The 22,417-nt window shown below is 39.5% G+C and overlaps 1 long non-coding RNA gene across 1 annotated transcript; it reads left to right on the forward strand.

Moving 5' to 3' along the window:
* Positions 1–62: 62 nt before the first annotated feature.
* Positions 63–21,600, forward strand: LOC306836130. Its single transcript, XR_013780738.1, has 3 exons — positions 63–118; positions 2,238–2,280; positions 21,259–21,600. It is a non-coding gene; the product is annotated as an uncharacterized lncRNA (long non-coding RNA).
* The last annotated feature ends 817 nt before the right edge of the window (positions 21,601–22,417 follow it).

Below are 22,417 nucleotides of genomic sequence, written 5' to 3' on the forward strand. Positions count from 1 at the left end.
TGTGTTGATTACCTCTGTGTCTATTTAGTCTTAGTGTTCCTTGAATGTGCATTCATGTTTTCCTGTACTCTGCATTTGGGAGTTGTTCTGTGTTTAACTTTCTGGATTTGTACTTTAAGTAAGTTTTAGTTTGCCTTGTTGTTTCAGAAAATTCATAATTTTTCTAGAGTTCAGCAATAGGGTCCACCTTCCCTGTTTTTTCAGCAGGTCATGACAATTTATTTCACACAACGAATGAAAGGATACCAGGAAGACACAAATAACTGTCTCTGTTATTGAAGTGTGATTTATTTGAACTCTTCTCAGATTAGCTTTTAAGTGTTTTTTCTAGTTTCCTTAACCTTTGCAGAGTGAATCATATTGTATTTGTTAAAGAAATATGTTCTTCCTGTCTAAATGTTATTTTCTATTGTCCAGCATTTTCAAATGGCTTCGATGGTTTCAGTTGTTGCTAAGGTTTATGGCCAAAGAAACGCAAAAATAAGCGGAGATGTAAGTCATTATGTATTGATTGTTAAAGCGGAAACTCAAACATCCTCATAGAGCAGCTTGTTTCCTTTGTTAAAAGTGATGACGATGTCAAACTCGTCTTCCCCGTGTGAACTCAAACACCTCTGACAAGTCATTATTTCTGAAGCCACCAGAGGTTTTTTGTTGCCTGAACATATGTCACTTCAGGACACTTGGGACTGATTTGATAGATTTTCTTAAAGACTTAAAGATAGACTTAAAGATAGTCCCGGCCAATGAGAGAAAACACAAAGCGCCCATATGAAATGGTTTGATTTGTTTTCCATCAGCTTCTTAACTCATCTTTAATGACAAACCTTATGAGACATTTTACTGCAGAGCTACAACAGAGTGCATCATGTATAGCCACACAGGTTTTTTTGGGGGGGGTTTTCTAACTCCATGCAGAGGACATTGCGCATTGTCTTTAAGATTTTGAACATTAGGAGATTAAATAACCTATAGGGATCAAACCCTAATCACAGGCTCCCTTATGCATAGGCAACAAGATTATAAAAAACCTCAAGGATTATTTGAACTTTTAGCCCTCGACTCGGTCATCTTCAATTTGTAAAAAGAATTTAGGGGGGAACTTAAGTTAAAGAGCTACACTTCCTGAACTGTTGTATAAGTGATTAAGTGTATGTTGCTGTGGACAGCGCTTTAATATACAAACGTATTGTGTCCTTTCAAATCCAAAGGTTGTGATTAATTCATCCTCACAGTGCCAGATATCCCTTTGAACATACTGCCTGTGATGAAAGCATTTATGCTGTTTTAAATTATTCATTCACAGAATATAGACTTTTTTTTTTTCAACAGCAGAACATATACACATCTCTTATGTTCTTTGTTTTTAGTTCTGTGGTAACTCAGGTTCAGTTCATTTTCAGAGTGGTTAGTTACATACAGTATTTGAAGCAGTTTTGAAATACAAAGATGAAACCAAAGTTGAACCTTAAATAGAGTAAAGGTATTTATACATTTAATAAAAGGTAACTTTTGCTAAATTTTTATTTATTTTTTGACATTTTAGAGTTAACAAATTTTGTTAACTCTAAAATGTGTCCCTAGTCAATCTGTTAACCCTCCAATAGAAGAAATGTCCATCCTCTCTGTTTATGGCCTGCTCTGCTTTTCAGAAAATCAGGTAATTTGGAGATTTGGAAAGGGTAGTAACATATCCCTCTGGTGGGTTTTATTGCCACAGTTTGGTGTTTTTGTTTTTTTCCCCCACTGTAAACAATCGAGCATGGTGCAAAGAAGCCAAAGCTACGTCCCCTCCCAGAGAGGGGTGTGGTCAGACACAGCTCATTTGTATTTAAAGCTACAGACATTTCCGTTCGGAGCAGGACTGAAATAGAGGGGTTTACAGGCATGATAAAATGCAGTAGTGGAGTGGATTTCCACCAAGGAACATGACAGACATGTTTTGGGGACGTCTGAGGCTTTTTCAAATGTGTTGTCAAGGAGTATGTTTTTGTGATTAAAATATTCTAATTCTGTACCTTTTTTTTTAAATGTGTTTTTCAGGTGAAGGCACATTTCTAAAGATATTTAAGTTCTTCTTTCATTTCAACATACTGCTGGCTCCAGTGTTTCCACAGGCAACACTGAGACACAGAGTCACTGAGACAGGCTGTAGAACTGTGCAAAGCGCTGCACTGTCGATAAGAAACATGCAATAGGACGTGACATCTTACTTTATCTGTGTTATGTTTCCTTAGGCGCAACACTTGATTCATACCAGAAGTTATCCACGAGGGCCAGGTAGGTCACTTTCACTTCATTTCACAACACTTCTCAGATTAGAACCCTGCACGTGTCAAGTGTAGCTACTCTGTCTGAAGAAGCATGGCTCCCAAGGGGGACAGACTACATTCACTATGCTTCCCTACTTGACAAAAAAAAAAAAAAAACGAGCGTCTTTCAATAACACTGAACACTTCTAAGGCAGAAAAATGGAGTTTATTCAGTTTGTATCCCCACATGATGCAAGTAGGAGAAGATTTCAATGAGCCTCAGTCCCAGTGTGAAACCAAATTTGCTCAGTTTGGGTCTCTGACGACAGAAATTCAAGAAAATTTAATATAAGGTAATATCAAATCAAATGTTATAGTCGAGCAGCTGGCAGTTGGTATTCACAGCCAGAAAATGCTGGTGACCCAGAATCACAGGAATGGGACTGTACACAATTTTGTACCTTTACCATTTTCAATCCCAAAACCTCGAAGAGACTTCTTCAAAACACATTCAACGCGCTTTAATCGACAGAAGCCTAAATGGGACACAATTATTATCCACGAGATTATTGTGTGAATGTGCTAAGTATGTTAATTGACTTCCTATCTTTTAAATGTATTTTAAGGTAAATTGAATATTTAATATTGCATTACTGGAATTATCACACAGCAGATTTCAACACATTTATTTAAGCAATACTGTAAGGTAGACCAGTTCATCGTAACGCCATTATTTCATGTTAGAAGGCACATTTTAACAACAGTGTTAGGTTACAAGGAATGATGCACAATGTATACAATGTTTTTTGTTTGCATGAGCCAACCTCCCATACCCAAGTTCCTACTGACCCTCTCTGTAGGACCTCTTAAGTCCTATTTTGCACATGACCCAGAACAGCTTCTATAACCTGCAAATTTCCGAAGGGTTAGTGCATTGCGCCATACTTTGTCTGTTTGAGCAGCTGGACACAGCAGAACTTAGATCATGCAAGAGAAAAACATGATATGGAAACAGGAATAGTGACTGCGAGCGTTGTTGTTGTGCAATGGACCATGATGGATTTTTAGTCGAAATCTAATAACACAGAGCATTTTATGTTGAAATGATGTTATGGAGGAAGTGACCAAATCTACAATGTGTGTCTGAATGAGATGCTGTTTTGGAACAAGAAGAATATAATGCTTCCCTGAGTGTGGGTAAAGGAGACTTTTACATGTTTGTTTGAAACACAAACAAAACGTTATTTTCCTGCTCCTTTCATTGTCAGTATTTAAAAGTTTTCTCACCTGTGACAGTTCTTTCAATCTATTCACTCTCTATTTAGGGTCCTGCGTCAATGTTGATTGGCCTGCCAGTAAATGTAATTGATTTGAATCACTTGTCACTGCATGTTACACAGATGACAGGTGGCCATTAATTTATCATTAAAAAGCCAATAAGTGTTGACACTTTGATTAATACAGTTAAAAATTAAGATTAGATTGCGAATTTCATTGTGCCCCTGACAGAAATATTTGTTGTTTCTTGAGGGATCTTTGAGATTTCGTGTGTGTGTGTGTGTGTGTGTGTGTGTGTGTGTGTGTGTGTGTGTGTGTGTGTGTGTGTGTGTGTGTGTGTGTGTGTGTGTGTGTGTGTGTGTGTGTGTGTGTGTGTGTGTGTGTGTGTGTGTGTGTGTGTGTGTGTGTGTGTGTGTGTGTGTGTGTGTGTGTGTGTGTGTGTGTGTGTGTGTGTGTGTGTGTGTGTGTGTGTGTGTAAGAGAGGGAGGTATGGCGACAGAAGATTGTGTGTGTGTATGGTGACAGAAGAGTGTGTGTGCTGAGCCTTTCATTTAAACGTGTGTGGCTCTTGCTGGGCTGATAAGGATCACTCATTATGTGGTGAGTTAGTTCTCTGCTGAGCCTTGTCACGACCTCCTAGCCACATCACAGCGAGCTGCTCATCTGTATTCATGGGTGGTTAACAGCCGGCGCACCTTTCCTCTGAAATACAGCAGGTGCAGAGAGGTGCACGAACGCACCCACATCAAACATCTCTGCACCTGGCTGAATCCAGAGATGGAAGAAAAAGAAGGGCCGAGTCTTGACCCTTTTATTTCATGTATTCATCATGAACAAAAATAATGTGAAATGCGATTACTTGATTGAGATTGGATTACATTTCTGATCGTTAAAGTTTGACCCCCTGCCTCAGATTATACATAGAAATATATTGACCTAGATATAACATGTTGAGATTAAATTTACATGCCATGAAGATTCAAAATAGAACAAATCATGAATCATTTTCATTGCATCAATGACAATGAGGCTCACTTTACTTCAGCAAGGTCACCATGACCTCAACAGAGCACTCATATTCACCAAAGTCTTTTTAACCTTCACTAGACCAAATGATTTTATGTCTGAACCAATCCGCCACGACATGTACATTTGGTTCACCTTTGTTTTTAAACAGACCTACGCAACCACCCACTGACGCGCGCTCACACTTACATACATGCAGACAAAGAGCGAATACCTGACCAACGGTTAGGTTGGGTTGGGGACCGACCGACCGACCGACCGACCCACCCACCCACCCACCCACCACCACCACCACCACCACCAAGCGTGGTCACGTGATGGAGGACACTGAACACAGGTCTATTCAGCGTCTGGAAAGCCACAGATCTCTATGTGTGTGCGTCTGCCGAAAGGTGTGTGTGTAAAGCGAGAAAGAAACGAGCGCACCTTGAAAGCTCAATCTCGGCCTGGAACTCATGCACAACTCAGAGCATAGTTAACTTCACTTACCAGAAGCCAGTGGCCGGATTTGTATCAGACGGCGTTCACACTAGTCTTTCTGATAATGAGTCTATTATCCGGTTATGACGCGAGAGTTCACAGAAAAACACAGCGAAACACAAATAAAGAAAACAAAAGAGATTTTACTCTCATAAAATCTAAGACACAGTGGTCAAACACCAAGCAAATATAATCACCGTTTCACAATAATAACTCAGTTATTAAACACACTCTCTATATCTAACTGCCCAGACCTAGCTAAGCCTCACTTGTAACCGTTTTGTCCACAGTTGATGAAAGGAAGCAAAGGGGTCCTGGAACGATCTTCCTGCAGTTGTTTGGTGATGGCGGTGCGTCCCAGAGGGTGAGCAGGGGCCATAGTGTCCTCCGTCGAGCGAGGTGATCTCCGTGGATGTCCTTTCTTTTAAGGACGGAACGAGACGTATTCCGTACAATCTCTCTCAATACCGTTTTAATACGGGACAAATAAGACGCTCTTCTTAGAGATGCGTTCAAGTGGATGATCTAAGCTCGGAAATCAGGACGTCGGTATGCTTCAAGGCCTTTGGATTAGCTGCGCGCCAAAACTTTTAAACAAAGAGAAGCGTGTCGAAACAGGAAGCACAGTTGGTATCCTCGAACGTCGCCAGACAACGTATGAAAGAGAAAGAACAATGGGGCATGGCCGGCTTTATACCTCCCAGACTTCACACCTATGGGTACGTCTCACTTTCGTTATTTGCAGTCTCCTCGGTCCTCGGTCCTCGGCCGAACCGGAAGTAGTTCCAAAGCCGCCATGTTGAGGATCGTCCCAAAGCTCTAATAGTGAAGAGGAGAGAGGAGGCTGATCCGAGGAGCGATGACCGAGGAGACACGAGAGCTGACTTCACGGAAGTCTTTTCACTGACAGACACGCCCCCTTCTCGTATATCACTCACTGATCGGACGCTGCACAGGATCAGACTTCAGTGAAACAGAGTTTAATACCGGAGAAAAGACGGACATTAAAAAGACGCGAAACGGAGCGTGGGACATTTAAACAGATGATGAACATCAGTGAGTTTGTAAAGAGTCGCTCTGTGATGAGCTGGGATTAAAAAGAGTCTGACGAAGAGGAGTCTGTTTTATATTCATATATTCATTTATATTTATCTTCTGAATGTTTCATCATTTAGATTCTAATCAATCATTTTCAGTATCCTGACACATAAATATCTGTGTTTATAAAATACAGAGTTTGTTGTCTAAATACAGACTAGGTTAAGTCCAAACTGTTTAATAATAATCAATAATTATAGACAATTCAAAATGAAATCTTTCAGTCAGTAGAAACTGTCCTTTTGGTTTGAAACAGACTGCAGGTTGTTCTTCAGGTGTTTTTTTTATCAGGTAAAGACACTAAACACTGTAACTGTGTTTGTTTGATGAGAAATAATACAGTGTGTGTGTTTGATTAGAAATAATACAGTGCGTGTTTGTGTGGACATAAACAGCTGTTCGGCTGATTGACAGCTGAACGCGATCAGCTGATGTCGCGTCATGTGACGCTGTCGAGGAAACGACGTCTCATGTGTCTTAAAGCTGATTTCCTCGGTCCTCTCTCCTCGGCTTCGTTTCCTCCGTGCATCTCTGGTGGGCGGGGCTAAGACGCAAGTGGAGGAGACAACTCGGAGGACACTCGGTGCAAATAAGAGAAGTGAGAAAGGCCCTATGTGTTAGGTGTGGCAAAGCATTCTGGGAGTACCTGCAAGGCATGCTGGGATAAAGAGTCTTTTGTCGTAGTTCTCCAAACGTACACAGCCTGAGCTTTGTCATCCCGGCTGGACCCAACAGCGCAAAACGTGTGAAACATATCCACACAATCATCCAGGTACAAAGAGTCAATCACAGACACACAGTCACAGAAATTCACACGTACTGGGAAAGAAAAACACTTTGATGGTTCAAAGCACATGCCCTGTGATTAACCCCTTATGTGTTAACATCACATCAACACATCTTAGACTGTAGTACTGTTAAATGATTGAGCATTTATTGCTTAATATTTAAAGTAAAAAGAAAATGAGATATGAAACATGCCAAAGAAAGCTACAAGCAGCCTGTTTCAACACAAGAAAACTATAGCTGATTTAATCAATCCCTGATTTTGGCTTGGAACCTGAGATGGCCAATCAATGTCATTATGGACCCTTGCTACCCATTCTGCCACGCTCCTGCCCCCAAACCCGCCCACCTCTTTGATGTTGCTCCTCCACAGTTTGGGGAGGATCCTTTTAAGGTCTTTAAACCTGGTTGTGCTAAAGTTGAGATAGCCAGTCTGGCAATAAGAGCTCCATTGTTTGTCACATTGTTGAATTAAAGAAAACATTTACATTTGATTCACCTTTGTTTTAGGACAGCAGTGGTTTAGTTCATCTGTTTTGGTTCATTATGTAGGTTAGAAGTTTGTTTTGTTTTTTGTTTATTCCCCTCTCCAATTTATGGCTTGTCATTTTTTGTAGTTTTCCTTCTGGTATACCTTTAAGACACCCCTGGGTCAGCACCTTTGTCCCACTTCCCCCTTTCCTGACAGTTGTCTTTATCATCGTCATAGCAATGTGGCTATAGCAGCTTGAGATTTCAAAGCTGATGTGCCTGACTGGGTGGGTTGTATTTGTATTTATTTGTAAAGGATAAGCCGCTTGAGATGTGCCATCTTGTTTTCAAGGGAGTCCAAACATAAGACAATTTACAACATGACAAAAAAGTGATGAAATAAAGAGAGAAGGTTGTGAATGGATAAAAAACATAAACATTTGACAGTCGAGTGCAGTTGCAGAAATTGCTGGAGGGATAACAGTACTAATCTGGTCTGGGATCACCTCAGAATCCCAAACAATGGGCAAGAGGATGTGAGATGGACTCTGGGCTGCTCCCGGACTCATAAACACTGAAAACAGATGGATAATGTAGGACTGGAAAGATGGCTCAAAAGAAAGGTTATAAGTCTCATTGCTCTGATGAAAAGAAAAACATAGACACTTAAAACACTGAAGAGTCCATTTCGCTCCATGCTGAGTCCTCTAACACACAAGTCGTTATATAGTGTGTTTAACAGGTAACAGAGAATAAAACCATGTCTTATTATGACTCTGGAGGGATATGAAGAGGTGCTCTTGCCTTTTCTCAGCAAAATGTGTCAAGGTGGTTTAATTTGGTTTTGATTACGAGGTCGTCCTTCAATCAGAGGCCATGCTGGAGTATCTTTGTGGGAGACACTTCACAGATAGTAGCGCTGCCGACCTTCCTGCCAAAACATGTTCACGTAAGAGTTCAAGAACATCAGAAGAAGTGTAATATTAGTTTTAAATGTGAGAGTGGCCAGTTCACAAAACCGTTGAATGAATTAAAAGTGGTGCGGCATTTACTTTGTGTATGCACATAACAGGTGGCTCGCCACAGTCTACACAACCTGTGCGAAACAGAAATGTCCTTATGGGCTTTGAAGACAGATTCTTTTTTTTTTAACCAGAGTTCTATCATGTCTGTATTTGAAACAAAAGCTGTTGTAAACTGTTTTGAAAGTGAGATATTTAACCAGCAATGAGCGAGTCAATCCTTCCTGGTGTTCTTATAGAAACACCAGCAAAATGTGTTCCACACAATGATTAGCCTACTCATAAAATCATTGTTCTATTCAAGTGACATTTTCATTTGCTCCATCCCCTCTAAGAAAAGTTAATCTGACTGTGTAGAGGTAGAACAACAGACGGGATTGTGATATACGACACAGAGCTTCTTTTTCAGCAAATCAGCCGTACACATTTTTTGGAACTCTATGCCGAGTGAAATCAGATAGTGCTGAAGCTTTATCTGATATAATTCAAAGATTAAATCAGAAATGTAGTTTACTCAGCTTTTTTAATGGGTTACTACTCTATCATTGAAGCCATTGTGGAGGAACTTGAGGCTGCTGTGTAGTGGTTATGACTCGTGTAGTTTTTAAAGCGTAGTGCTCTTAGCCTATTACTGTTGTAATGACATTTATGAATTGCAGTGTGGATTAACTGAATGCTGTCATATGGTGGTTGTAGATTTTTTAAAGTTATTTCTTAACCGAGATACCATCTCTCTGTCTACTGTCCTCAGGGACTACAGTAGTAAATGAGCTCATAGCTAACTCTGCTACAGCTAAGTTGTTGTACACTCTCCCCGTCAGACTAAACAAGTGCAGCTAAAAATAGATTTTGACATTACCTGTCACATTTACCTGTGACATTTGCCTCTGTATTTAGGAGGGTGGGATGGATGTTTTACAGACTTCAGACAGCATTAGTGCTCCAAAATACAATCACAAAAATTATGAAAAAAATCTCACATTCACTGAATAATCTTCATGTCGTTGACACTTTAAGTCAATTAAAAGTTAATTTGGCACTGCATATTTGTGGTACTTTTATGCCCACCCCTTAAACTCTTGCTTTCTTTGTTTAAGACTCAAAAGAACAGATTAGTGCTTCTGTCCTCCTACAGTAAAAAGGTGGATCTTTGCGTTAACCTTTTAACAAGTTACTAGAAGAACACTGTGTCACAGAGTCCCTGTTTCTTGTAGACTTCTGCACCCTCACTCTGTGACTGCAGCATGAGGAGGTCTTGCATTGAGGCTGCAAATTAATGAAAAAATATAGTTATATATTGTATTTTCTAGCAAGCATGGACAGTATTGGTGATGGATGTGTTTATGTTGAAATTGTTCCACAGAGGGAATTAAAAATTAAAACCTGCAGGCATGTTTTGACATTTAAACAGGTATAAATAAATTACTACCAAAAAAAAAAAAAAACATTCAATTTTTTCCCCCTTGCACCTGAAACTGAAGTTAAAGAGCTGTGCACAATGCTTTGCTGGAAATAATGAAGCAGTGTTTTTTTTTTATCATTTGATTGGGTATTTAGCCGGCTTTGACAGGCAAAGCAGACCTTTGTGACAGCTTGTCTTAACATTATGTTGGACACAGATGGATAAGACAAAGGACAAACAGTAGGGGTGAGTTTGGATTAAAGAATAGTGTAAACAGTGTGTTTGATTTACATTCATCTGCAGTATTTTAACAAACAACTAGTAATTGTGACAGGCTGTTCTTTGTTTGTGGTGTGCTTAGAACCCCTCCCTAAAATATGAAGATCTGTATCAAAAAGATGTATTTCAACACTTGCATGGATTCACCTACTCCAATTGCATCTTTATTTGTTTTACATGGAGGTTATGTTCACCTTTGTCTGCCACACTTGCTTTTAAAAGTGGTCGTCATCCTCTTGTTTTTCTTCCTCATCCAATAATTCCGGGCAAAATTCGATGTATATTTTATATGTTAGCACATTGTTCATAAAGATTTGGTTTATGATTTTCTGCTGTAATTTATGGAGATAGGTCCAGCCAGACGGATACCATAAACCCTTGTGATCCGACTCTGTCTAAATTTGCTAGCTTATTTTCTGCTGCAGTGGTTGTAAACTGCAGCAGTGTACATCCATATGATGTGCTCTTAAACATTTCTTTACGGACTCCATGAATAGATGTGTCTCACCCAAATTGATTTCATTCTGTTATTGTGTATGACAATGACTATTTTGTGCAAGTTAACATTCTAGCTTGGCTTGGAGCAACAATCATAATGTGGATGTGTTCTCAGTCATTTGGGTCATGGTAACTTTGAAGCTTTCGCCAAAGGCATACATTGTCAACCAGCCCAGTTGCCTTTGGAGCATTTTGTAGTCAGTGATAAGGTTAAAGGTCATACTAGTTTTCAGCATGTTTAAAAAAGGATCAGAGGTCCCCGGAACTAACTTTGAAGTTGATTGCTCAAAAATACTTAGTGTTACAAAAGGCTTGCTTGTTTACAGCTGCCTCAACCTGTATGTACAATGTTTATAGACTGGAAACGTGATCATGCATTATTGTAGGCCAATCTACAAGTAGCTTTACCATGGGTTCGAATGAGAATTCCTCTTTGGGATTTTTGCAGTGGATTTTGGATCATTGCAAAATACAAGCTCTGTGTCAAACACACGTTTCTGCAGTGGGTTGAGTTAAAGTTATGCTTCATCGATCTATTCAGCAGTTTTGACAAGTTAGCGATACCGTAGCTTAATAAGTTATTTATTAAACTACTATTTGCGAGAGCAATGCAAAACATGACTCCATGGCGCTAAAATCAGTTCCGGGTTTTAGGACTTATTCCTGTACCATTCTATTGGGGAAGACAACTTTTACCAGAGTGCAAAATTGTGACCATGGTGTTAACATGTTAAAGCTACCAACTTCTTTTTCAAGACTTTTACATTTTTAGAGGACTTGAAGAGCCATTGGACACAACCATTTGGTACATTTGGGGTTTAAGAACGAATCAATAGGGAGTAAGTGCTACTTAGTGTGTTGGACTCAATGATCGATCCTTTTGCCATTAAGTTAACACATTTTATCGTATACTCATGTACAAAAAATACCGCTTTCTAAGTGTTTGGTAATATGGATGCACTGAAATGGTGATGTTCAGCGACTGTTTTATTCTTTAAATGAGCTGTTGCACAGTCATGGATTTGTGTTAATTAGGAATTTTGCAGTATTTCAATGTGTTGCCCAGCCTGTCATAATAAAGAGCAAAAACACTTTCACAATATCTCTTGTGTTTAAAAGAGTCAATGTGATCTTTTGAGTGTGAAATCAACCAGCTTTTGAAGGTTGTGTCTTTTCTAGGCTGCCAGCTAGAGAGAGAAACCACTGGCACTCACTTTTCAGGTGAAGCTATTTCACAAGCATGCTGACAACACTCGTCTGGCGTGTGTTGGAATGAAGAGGCGTTTTTACAAAGGCCTGATTTTGTGATTTTCCAGGGTAATTTGACAGCAGCTGCTTGAGTCGTGACTTCTACTTAGATTACGAATACTCACACCCACGCAACCACCCACTGGAGCACGCTCACACTTACATACATGCAGACAAAGAGGCCACATCACAACGCGCGAAACGTGTGAAACATATCCACACAATCATCCAGGTACAAAGAGTCAATAACAGACACACAGTCACAGAAATTCACACGTACTGGGAAAGAAAAACACTTTGATGGTTCAAAGCACATGCCCTGTGATTAACCCCTTATGTGTTAACATCACATCAACACATCTTAGACTGTAGTACTGTTAAATGATTGAGCATTTATTGCTTAATATTTAAAGTAAAAAGAAAATGAGATATGAAACATGCCAAAGAAAGCTACAAGCAGCCTGTTTCAACACAAGAAAACTATAGCTGATTTAATCAATCCCTGATTTTGGCTTGGAACCTGAGATGGCCAATCAATGTCATTATGGACCCATGCTACCCATTCTGCCACGCTCCTGCCCCCAAACCCGCCCACCTCTTTGATGTTGCTCCTCCACAGTTTGGGGAGGATCCTTTTAAGGTCTTTTAACCTGGTTGCGCTAAAGTTGAGATAGCCAGTCTGGCAATAAACCATACAAAGAGCTCCATCGTTTGTCACACTTTTGAATTAAAGAAAACCCCATCAACAAAACAAACAACCACACTGAGAACATTTTCATGGGAATTCTTACGAAACAACAGGACATATCATGCTAAAACACACAGGACGTCAGACATAACCAACACATCACCACACTCAAACACACATTCTCCTGTCTGACAGTGCAAAGGCATGCACACACTCAGCCACCCACCAACACAGACCCAGAGAGAAGCAGACAGTGACACACAAGCACAGCCAGCCAGCATCACACACGCAGAGAGAAAACACTAGTGTCTACTTTGTTTTGGCTCCTCTTCCACAGGAGGAGTGACATTTTGAGGGGTTTGTCGGGGTGGGATGAGGGCAGGAGGTTCAGCGATGAAAAACAAAGAGAAAGGATGAAGTGAGAGTGAAGCCCTGGAAAAAAAAGGAACAGAGACAACAGAGTGTCATAGAGAATGAGAGAGTGAAAGAGGGAAGAGGAACCTGTGTAAAGGTAGCAAAAAGGCAATGAGGTAGATAAGTATTACAGTGCCATGCTGAGTTCAAGAGAGGCAGAGACCACGAGACACAAAGAAGAAGATAAAAGAAAAACAAATGGAAAGGAATAAAGTTAATGTAGAAAAGGGAAGGCAGGTAGCATAAATTAAACAGATGATTATTTCTACAATAGTTTTTGCTCAGTGGCAAATGTGACTTAAAACTTAACTACAGACGTCAAGGGATTGTTGTTTTTTTTAACATTCAACAAAGACAAATTGTTATGAGTTTTGAACATAGCCATGTATTGCAAAATGCATCCAAAAAGGTGTCCTCTTAAATTTTATTCGCAGAGGACTATTGTGAACGGACAGTCAACTGCAATTTTATTCGTTAGTTGGATACACTTTGAATTGAGATGGCAATAAAAAAAAAAAACATGGCTTCTGGCAAAAATCATAGCTTCAGTCAAGCATCTTCTCTTTTTTAAATAAATCCATTCACAATATTCAAACCACTTCCAGATGCCTGCAGCACTGAGGCAAATTTTGTAAACGACCGAGATAGCAGCCACTGATGTGTCACATCCTGATTACGATATTGTGTTGTTTAAAACAACAGTAGTAAACATGTCGAAATAGTATATATTGGCTTCCAATTTGTATCTGGTCCAATGTCTCTGTAGTATGTTGGACTATGAGCCACACAAATTGGATTTTGAAGAAGCTACATGAAATTAGCTACTCACCCTTGTGACATGCTATTATATCTCTCGTTTCTGTGACTGGTAGAAAAATCCAATGAGGTTTTTTTTTTTAATGTCTGTGTAGGTTCTCAGTCATCCAGGTCATGGTAAATTTAAAGCTTTATCCAAAGGCACCTGAACTGTTTGAAGAAACTACTGGTACGCAAACTCAAAGTTAGGACTCAGCTTACAGATGTGATGTGAGTCGCCCTTTATTGTTAGCTAATGATCCACAGTGTCTTAAATTTTGAGCTCCGTCCATCGGAAAGTGTAGAACTAAAGAAGCCTTTTGGAGGACAGGTGGCACGTCTTTAAGATCTTCAACTGGTCCAGTTGCCTTCGGATCAAGATTGAGTTAAGTTGAAAACACCCGTTTGTAACCACTTGAGAGATAAGTCACATTCACACAGCAGCTCTGATAATGCTCGGGATTTGTCAGCCTGTGTTAATGTATAAACTGTGTGCCTTGTATCTTAAGGCAAAACAAAGTCAAGATAGACAGCTACATCTGCCCTAGAGTCCATACTCATACTCCATCACTTCCATTGTTGGAATATATTTATATTTATATAGGAGAAGTTCACCACGTCTTGACTATCAGGCTGACAATGTGATGCAGCAAGCAAAGATCAGTAACCAGTGCTGTCGCATGGATTCTTCTGGAGCGAAGAAATCTGAGAAGCACTCGTGAATAGGTTTGGATGCTGATGTCTTGCTGAAGCACCCACCTGTTTGGCTGCCGAATGGGGGCTTGTGTTGCAACTACTGAATATAGAATATATCAGTTAAGCTTTCGAACAGGGCATATATTCAGTGTGTTCAAACTCTCGAGGTGGGTGTCAACATGTCATTGCCTGTGTTCGACATTGAAGAGCTCCTTATAATCAAATGAAGGAAAGTGAAGTCAGGTTTAAGAGGAGGTGAAATATTTTGCTGCATTCAAAAAAGGGTAAAAAATCAGCTGAAGTCCATCATGCGCTACAAGCTGAAGTATCCATTGATAACAAGGGATGTAAGTTAAAGCAAAGTATCAAGTCTATTATGGCTGTTAGGGATCAATAAAGTATCTATCTATCTATCTATCTATCTATCTATCTATCTATCTATCTATCTATCTATCTATCTATCTATCTATCTATCTATCTATCTATCTATCTATCTATCTATCTATCTATCTATCTATCTATCTATCTATCTATCTATCTATCTATCTATCTATCTATCTATCTATCTATCTATCTATCTATCTATCTATCTATCTATCTATCTATCTATCTATCTATCTATCTATCTATCTATCTATCTATCTATCTATCTATCTATCTATCTATCTATCATGCAGTCTGTAAAACGTGAAGAAAAAAAAATCCCGTGTGAGCGTGATCACACCTTTAAATGCTACATGCTGCCTCTTTGGTGTGGCAAATGATGAAGCTGAACACGTAGCACATGCCCATGATTTGATCACACATGACAGATGTTGGAGAAGATGGAGTTTGATTTACAGTTGGCCTCATCCTAACCTCCGCCTCTGGCTCCGGCCTGTCCACTCTCGGCCTTACGACAGGCAACCCTCCAGCCGCTGCATCAGAATATGTAGACATTTTCAGGGCTTAGAGATGACAACCTGAACGCTGTTAGCATTTTAATAGGGTATCACCAGGAGAAAGAGTGGGTGAATGTGAAAATGTGGGTATGCATTATAGATTTGTCAGTGGTGTGCTTTCCACTTGTGTATTTTGTAACCTGTATCTAACCCTGGGACAAGGCTCTATTTTTTTTTTTTTTTTTTTTTTAATTGCCCCTTAATCAAGCTGCCATTCTCCATTTCATTTTTCATCACTTTCTTTTGTCTTTAAACGACCAAAAACAAAAACACATTAGAGTTTGTGCCTCCTCTTTCCATTAACACTTAATCTTATTATTCATACCCGTTTTGCTGTGCTGCTCGTAAGACTTCTTAATTGCTGTTGTAGAGGATCATCTTTTTGGATCTTTCGAAAATTCGACATATAAAATGTGATTAGATGACAGCTGAAGAATGACAGGAAATGTTTAGAGTAGAGAGTGGGGGATGACATGCAGTGAAGGGTTGAGACCTCAGAGTAAACGATTTTTTAAACAATCTTCTCAGAAGAAAATTGTTTCCTTGTTTTCAAATGATGATAACTGTGGTTTTATGTCATCTTGTGTTACAGTTTGAAAAGTAAACAAGATGAAACACAAAACTTTTTGACTTAATTTGTGGGATCCAAACAAAAGGAAAAAACAAAATGTTAAAACTGACCTAAAGGGTTTTTTTCTGAAAAAGACGAGCTTCTGCCAAGAAAATAGACAAGCATTCCTTGAGGTAAGGGCTTTTTTGAAACACATCTTAAAACCTTGTGGAGGAAAAAAGTTGTAGTATATTTGAGAATTTTCCTCATCATGTCCCCCCCCCCCCCACACACACACACTTCATAAAGCCTCAGGGAATTCAAAATTCAACGTACAGTCTGTTGTTTCTTGTGTCCTGGCTTCTGCAGGTAAGCTGACAGCTTTAGTCCGCGGACATGAGGCTGGGGGAATGTGCCGCATTGACACGAACACATTGAATTACAATCAGGATCACTGTGTTTCCTGATGCATGAGCAAGGACTTTTCCTTGTTAACCCACTGCGGTGAAATGACAAAAAGTGACAAGAACACCCACTAAGAACGTGTAATACAAGATAGTACGAGACCTTTACAGGCACTTCGAGAATCCAGAGTGAAAAGAGGAGATATTTTACAGCCAATCAGGGAATTCTTTGACAAAACATAACAACCTTTTTTCAGACTGACAGGTTAGTTGTCTATTTGTACTTTGAGATTTTTTCAATGACCATTTCAATCATTTTCTTTTCTTTATAGTTCTTTACACAAAAGACTTTTAAAAGCCAAAATAACACGGTGATCGACCACTAGCTTTATAGTCTTCATCTTTCTGCAGCCTGTTTTTTGACAACATCACGGCCCTTTTTTATTTCCACTCCTCCCCCACTTTCTCTTTCCATTGCCTTCTCTCATGTCTCTTCCCTGTAAAACCCGGATCTTTGGGCTTGTCATGGGAGGCCCATGGAGAACCAATTAGTTGTAGGTTTTTTATGCTTTGCAGTTGAGACTCTTCTGCAACATGTGTACTTTCACTCACGGAGTGTTTCTGTGTCTTTCAATATTAATATCTGAGGAAGATGCTAGTATGTGCGTACAAGTGTGTGTGTATCACAGGCTAAGGCATATAACAGACTATGCAGAGTTGAGTTGATTGTACTGACCAGGGAAATATCTCAGAGGGATTTATGTTAAAAACAAGAAATACTAGAGGAGTTCTTCACCAATTCTTTTGGAGTGTCCTGCTGTAAACGAAGCGGGTGAACCCTGTTTAAAGAGCAGCTATATTTCTCAGGATATTCCCTTCCTGTGTTTTATCTTTGAAAACATTCTGGTGTGTTTTCCCCTTTCTTGCTTTATTATAATTCTCTTTGGTGTGTGTTCTCAATTCCTTGCTCTATAAAACATTAAGAGGAAGTTCTACAGGAACAGTAAAGACAATTTGTAATCAGACAAACAAGGACTAACATCTGCAATATTTAGGGGCATCTGATTTTAAAATGTATCTGTCCCTAACACACACACACACACACACGCACACATATATAATGGAAAAAGTAATAAGACTTCACCACGCTTCAGATTTTCATCCCCAAAAAAACTGCCAGATATACCGTGGACTTTTTTCTTAAAATATCTTCATTACACACAATGCATCTTGACTAGCCTAAAACAAATTACGATTTGATTGCAAAGGTTCGTAAGCCTGGTTCAGCTCACAACCTTTGCACAACCTGTGCTGACTCATGTGACAGCACTAGAAGTCATTTATCAAAATTAGACTTACTTATGGAACTTTTTTCTCCTTAAATTTGCTGGAGAACTAAACAAGACTTTGATGAGCAAATTCAGTGTCAATCTTTTTTCAAAAGGTAGCAGAAATCTTAAAAAAAAAAACTGTGTCAAAATATTTATTTTATGATAAACTGTCAAGGCATTTTTAAGTAAAAAAAAAAAAAAAGGTTTTTCATTCCATTAAGGTCTTCCAGACTCAAACATAATATGGGTTGTGTACAGAGCCTTGCAAGACTCGGTTCAGACAAGGGCGGTATGTAATTCATTCCCAAGGTTAACACATTTGTGTGCACGGTTTACAAATATGTCAGCAAGGATTTTTTTTTTGATTTTTTTTTGCATCTATAAGAACTGCCCTCACAGTTTATGAAACAATAGTTTTGCAAACTATTGTCCCGGCAACATCACCTCTATGGCTAAAATCTGGTTGGCACTGCTTAATCGTACTCTGGCGAGCCAAACTCATTTTAAACACTTTAGAAAATTAAGCACACGTCACGGTGATCTTCAGTTATTATCATGGTTTACGACAATGTCTATATTTTATAATTTATTAAATTATTTAATTTATTTGGCAAGAAAAGTCACATAATCACCATCATTAATAGTTAAAAGTAAAATATAACCGCAACTTTACTGAGGAAAAGCAAAAAGGAACATATTCATTGCAATGCACTTCATAGGAACACACTTCATTGGTTCAGGGGAATGAGGAAAATTGAACAGTCGGGTAAGCGCGAACATCTGTATCCTTCTGAAATAACTTCTCCACAAGGCCCCGGTATATAATTAAGTTTCCTGGACTTCAAATATATCGCTAAGATATAAGAAATCGGCCATGTCTTTCATTACTGAGACATTCATGCGTATAATGAAATGTATGAATTAACAATGAATGATAATGAAACTTCTCATTGTTTACCATGTATATTAGAAGTGGTCATAGTTCTTCAGTAAACATAGGCTGCACACAAGCACCCGAACACACTTCCTCTCCCCTGACAAATGGGACGCCTGGGTCTGTGCACTTTGAATTTGTCTCCAAATGGAAAGAAACCAAAGCATGTTAGACACACTTGGATGCTCTGTGTGGCAGCAGGCTGAGACATACCATGTACTCAAGATATTGTGGCTTTGACTCCAGCTTTTTGTCATCCAACTTGTATTATCCTTGTTTTTTTTTCTTTATCTCTGTTCTCCCTCTTTATGTCCTCTTTTTTTCCCCTCATTTCATCTCTTTCATTTCAAAGTGCTTCTCTGGCATCAGTTTTGTCTTCCACTGCCAGAGCCTCTTGTCTCACATTGCCTCTATATCTTTGCGTGTGCGTGCGTGCGTGCGTGCACGCGTGCGTGCGTGCGTGCGTGCGTGTGTGTGTGTGTGTTGAGCCACAATCCAGTTAATCCCACTAGTAATGGTGTGTATTGGGAGAGGACTCAAACATGACCAATGGGGTTGGTTCTTTGGCCGAATTACAACCATGAAAAGCAGCGATTCAGCAGCATGTGTCCAACAGCCTTTCAGTGTCCGCTGTGGAAGATTTCTAATGAGACATGAAAACAACATCTCATTTTCAGTATATAACAGATGGTGTGAATATTTATATTAAATCGGGAATATGAAAAATAAATAATCTTTAAAGAGGTGTAATGTTTCCCTCGACATAAAACTTAATAATGTTGTATTTTTTTTAGACACTACCTGTATTTTTTGTGTGCTGAGAGTTTGACTGCAGTTGACCTACATGCAGAAACTGGAGATGTCTCCTTTAGGGCATATTTGACTGCTTAAAAAGCAGACCTATATTTTGTCGACTCTACAGATCCGAGGTTATCATCCATATTTATCTGGCTCCGTGTGTGTCAGCTTCACAGGCTTCAGTCAGATTTACCCTCCAGAGTTTGGGCGCCAGCTGTGGCGAACTTTCTCCTTAAAGATGTACTTTAATATATTTTAATTTGATTCACAAGGCAAGCGTGTCCTCTTAACAAGGGTGGTAGGTATGAGAAGGTTTTTTTTCGAAATGTAATTATTTGCTGGGGTACAACCTTAAACTATCCACCCACTCTTCAGTTGAATAAATATCTGGAGGGTAAACTCAGAGATGTCAGTGTGTTTTTGATGCCTTTAGTTGCAGTTGCAGAGCGTTTCAAAAAGATCAGTGATTAGTTAAACAGAGTACTGTAGGAGGTGAGAAGAAGAAACAGGGAAAAAAGAAAGAAACCTGTTAACCTCCGTTATAAGGTGAAATATTCCGAATGAATGGATTATTTTCCTCTGACTTCTTTTCTCAATGTTTTACATTTCTCTTCTGTCTCAAATTTTCTTTAGAGGTTTCTAAAGTTACTGTGAGGAGCTTTTGGTGTGTCCAGATTTTTTTGTCCTGGGCTGCACGGCGATGCATTAGTTAGCAGTGTTGGTTTAGGAGGTTCCTGGTTTGAATCCACATTGGACAGGAGCCCCTCGATGTGGAGTCTATTGCATGCGTGGGTTCTCTGGTTTCATCCCACAGTCCAAAGACAGCTTCATTAGGTGGTGCCTCTAAATTGTCCGTAGGTGTGAGTGTGGTTGGTTTTCTGTACTGGTGGGTCACAGAGCCATTTTCCTTGGGTCATAAATGTGTACCTGAAAGACAAATGCTGTCAAAAAGTCTATGAAAAGCTTTATTTTTTTTTTTAAAGTTTCATTCAGTTTATTTTTTCTATAAAGTGTTTACTGCCTGAGGTCCAAATTGTGTATATTTAGTGAGTGGTTCTTGAGGCTCGACCAGTTGACAACTTTGTGTATAGATAGTGGATGGATGATTTTCTCCTGTACATGAATAACAAACAACTCTCTCTTCTGTTTTTAATTAGTTAATATCACATCTCAACAACAACAAAGGCAGCACTATTGTCTTTTTTCAGTCTTGTGCATATTATTATTTGCTTATTTTGTGTTTATTCTATTATCTTGTAGTTTTGTACACAAAAAGAACAGTTTACCCAAATCAATAAACTGGTGTGTGTGTGTGTGTGTGTGTGTGTGTGTGTGTGTGTGTGTGTGTGTGTGTGTGTGTGTGTGTGTGTGTGTGTGTGTGTGTGTGTGTGTGTGTGTGTGTGTGTGTGTGTGTGTGTGTGTGTGTGTGTGTGTGTGTGTGTGTGTGTGTGTGTGTGTGTGTGTGTGTGTGTGTGTGTGTGTGTGTGTGTGTGTGTGTGTGTGTGTGTGTGGGCATACCTGGCCAATAAAGCTGATTCTGTTTAGGCAACATCGCCTCGTCTGACTCCTACCTCTAGGCAGGCATTACAAATTAACATAATGACATCCTTGTAGCTTAGCTCAAAAAGAGGTTTTAGTATTTATATCATTCTGTTTCATAATCAGCTAAATATTCCCCACAGGAGTTTTAAGGGAAAGGATCGAGTACTTAAATATTATAGTGTCAGATGTTACTCAAAAAAACACCAATCATTTTGATCTCATTCCTTTGTACCGTTGAATTTTTTGGTTAAAAAAAACAATTAAATAGATAGATACAGATGCAAACTGAATCACCGTGGCCTTTCTCGTGTTCTTTCTGCATCAGTTAAGGTGAAAAAAAAGGTAACTTCCTCTGAATCCAAAGACGATGCAGGAATGACAGGATCTCTCCTGGGAAAAGATCTGCATCAAGATCGCCTCGCACCAGCAGCACATTCACCTTATGTTGACAGATTGCCATCACCATCCCAGTGCCGTTTCCCCCCTGCCAGCTATCCACATTTCCCATCATGCTCCACTGAGGATGTAGCCAGTAGTTGACCCAGAGCTGGACGTCTCTGGAGGATTATGGGAGGTGTGTGTGTGTGTGTGTGTGTGTGGGCGGCCTAAACAGGAGTGTATGTGCCTTACTTCCTCTTCAAGGAAGGTATAGGTGGTCACTCACTGTCTGCTAGAATGTGGGCTCAAAAAAATAAATAAATGAAACAATAATTTGGAAAAACTTTGAACCTTTCTTTCACGTCATGTGCGACTCACCAGAATGTGTGGAGTCTTTGAGTCTGAGGCCTCTTTGTATTTGAGTCTCTGTGGAGGGAAACATGGGTTCTATTTCTACTTAATGGTGACGCACAATCATTTAATTTGTCACAAAATGAGTCATTGAAGGCCTTTTATAAGGCGTCTTCGCAGGTTGTGTTTATTCACGTCGCTGTGGTGCGTTTATGTGAGGAACGGATCGAGTCAGATCCTGATGTGACTGATTGAACTTGACAACGGCTCTCATACTCTAACAAGTTAATCATGCTGCTCCCTCTCACCTGACCCACGTGAAATGATTGTCGACCATATAATTACGGTCACTGACAGAGATTTGTTTGCATTTTCCCAGTGTGCGCTCAAATCAGCTAACTATGTTAAATGACCGTTAAATGAAGCAGCAAATGACTGTCTCTTCGTGTTGCTCACATGAATCAACCCAAATACGGAGGCTGTGTTTTCCCCACCAGTAAAACTGTTTTCCTTGTTTATGTTTAGTAATTATGTAACACACTGTCTTAGTTTAGCTCCCAGAGCTCTCAGATATTTCCCCTCATGTTTTACATCCGATCGTCTTCTGGAGAAAAGTATAATGTCATCGTGATGAACAATAATGTAATATACATTTGTTTAGGACACCCTTCCCCCGCCCCAAGGATAGCAGACAAATTCCCAAATAGACACACTTTGGGAGTGTGTAAGAAGTATCCAATTCAAAGGACAATCTG

Source organism: Symphodus melops, assembly GCF_947650265.1.
Source record: "Symphodus melops genome assembly, chromosome: 15".
NCBI classification, from domain to species: domain Eukaryota; kingdom Metazoa; phylum Chordata; class Actinopteri; order Labriformes; family Labridae; genus Symphodus; species Symphodus melops.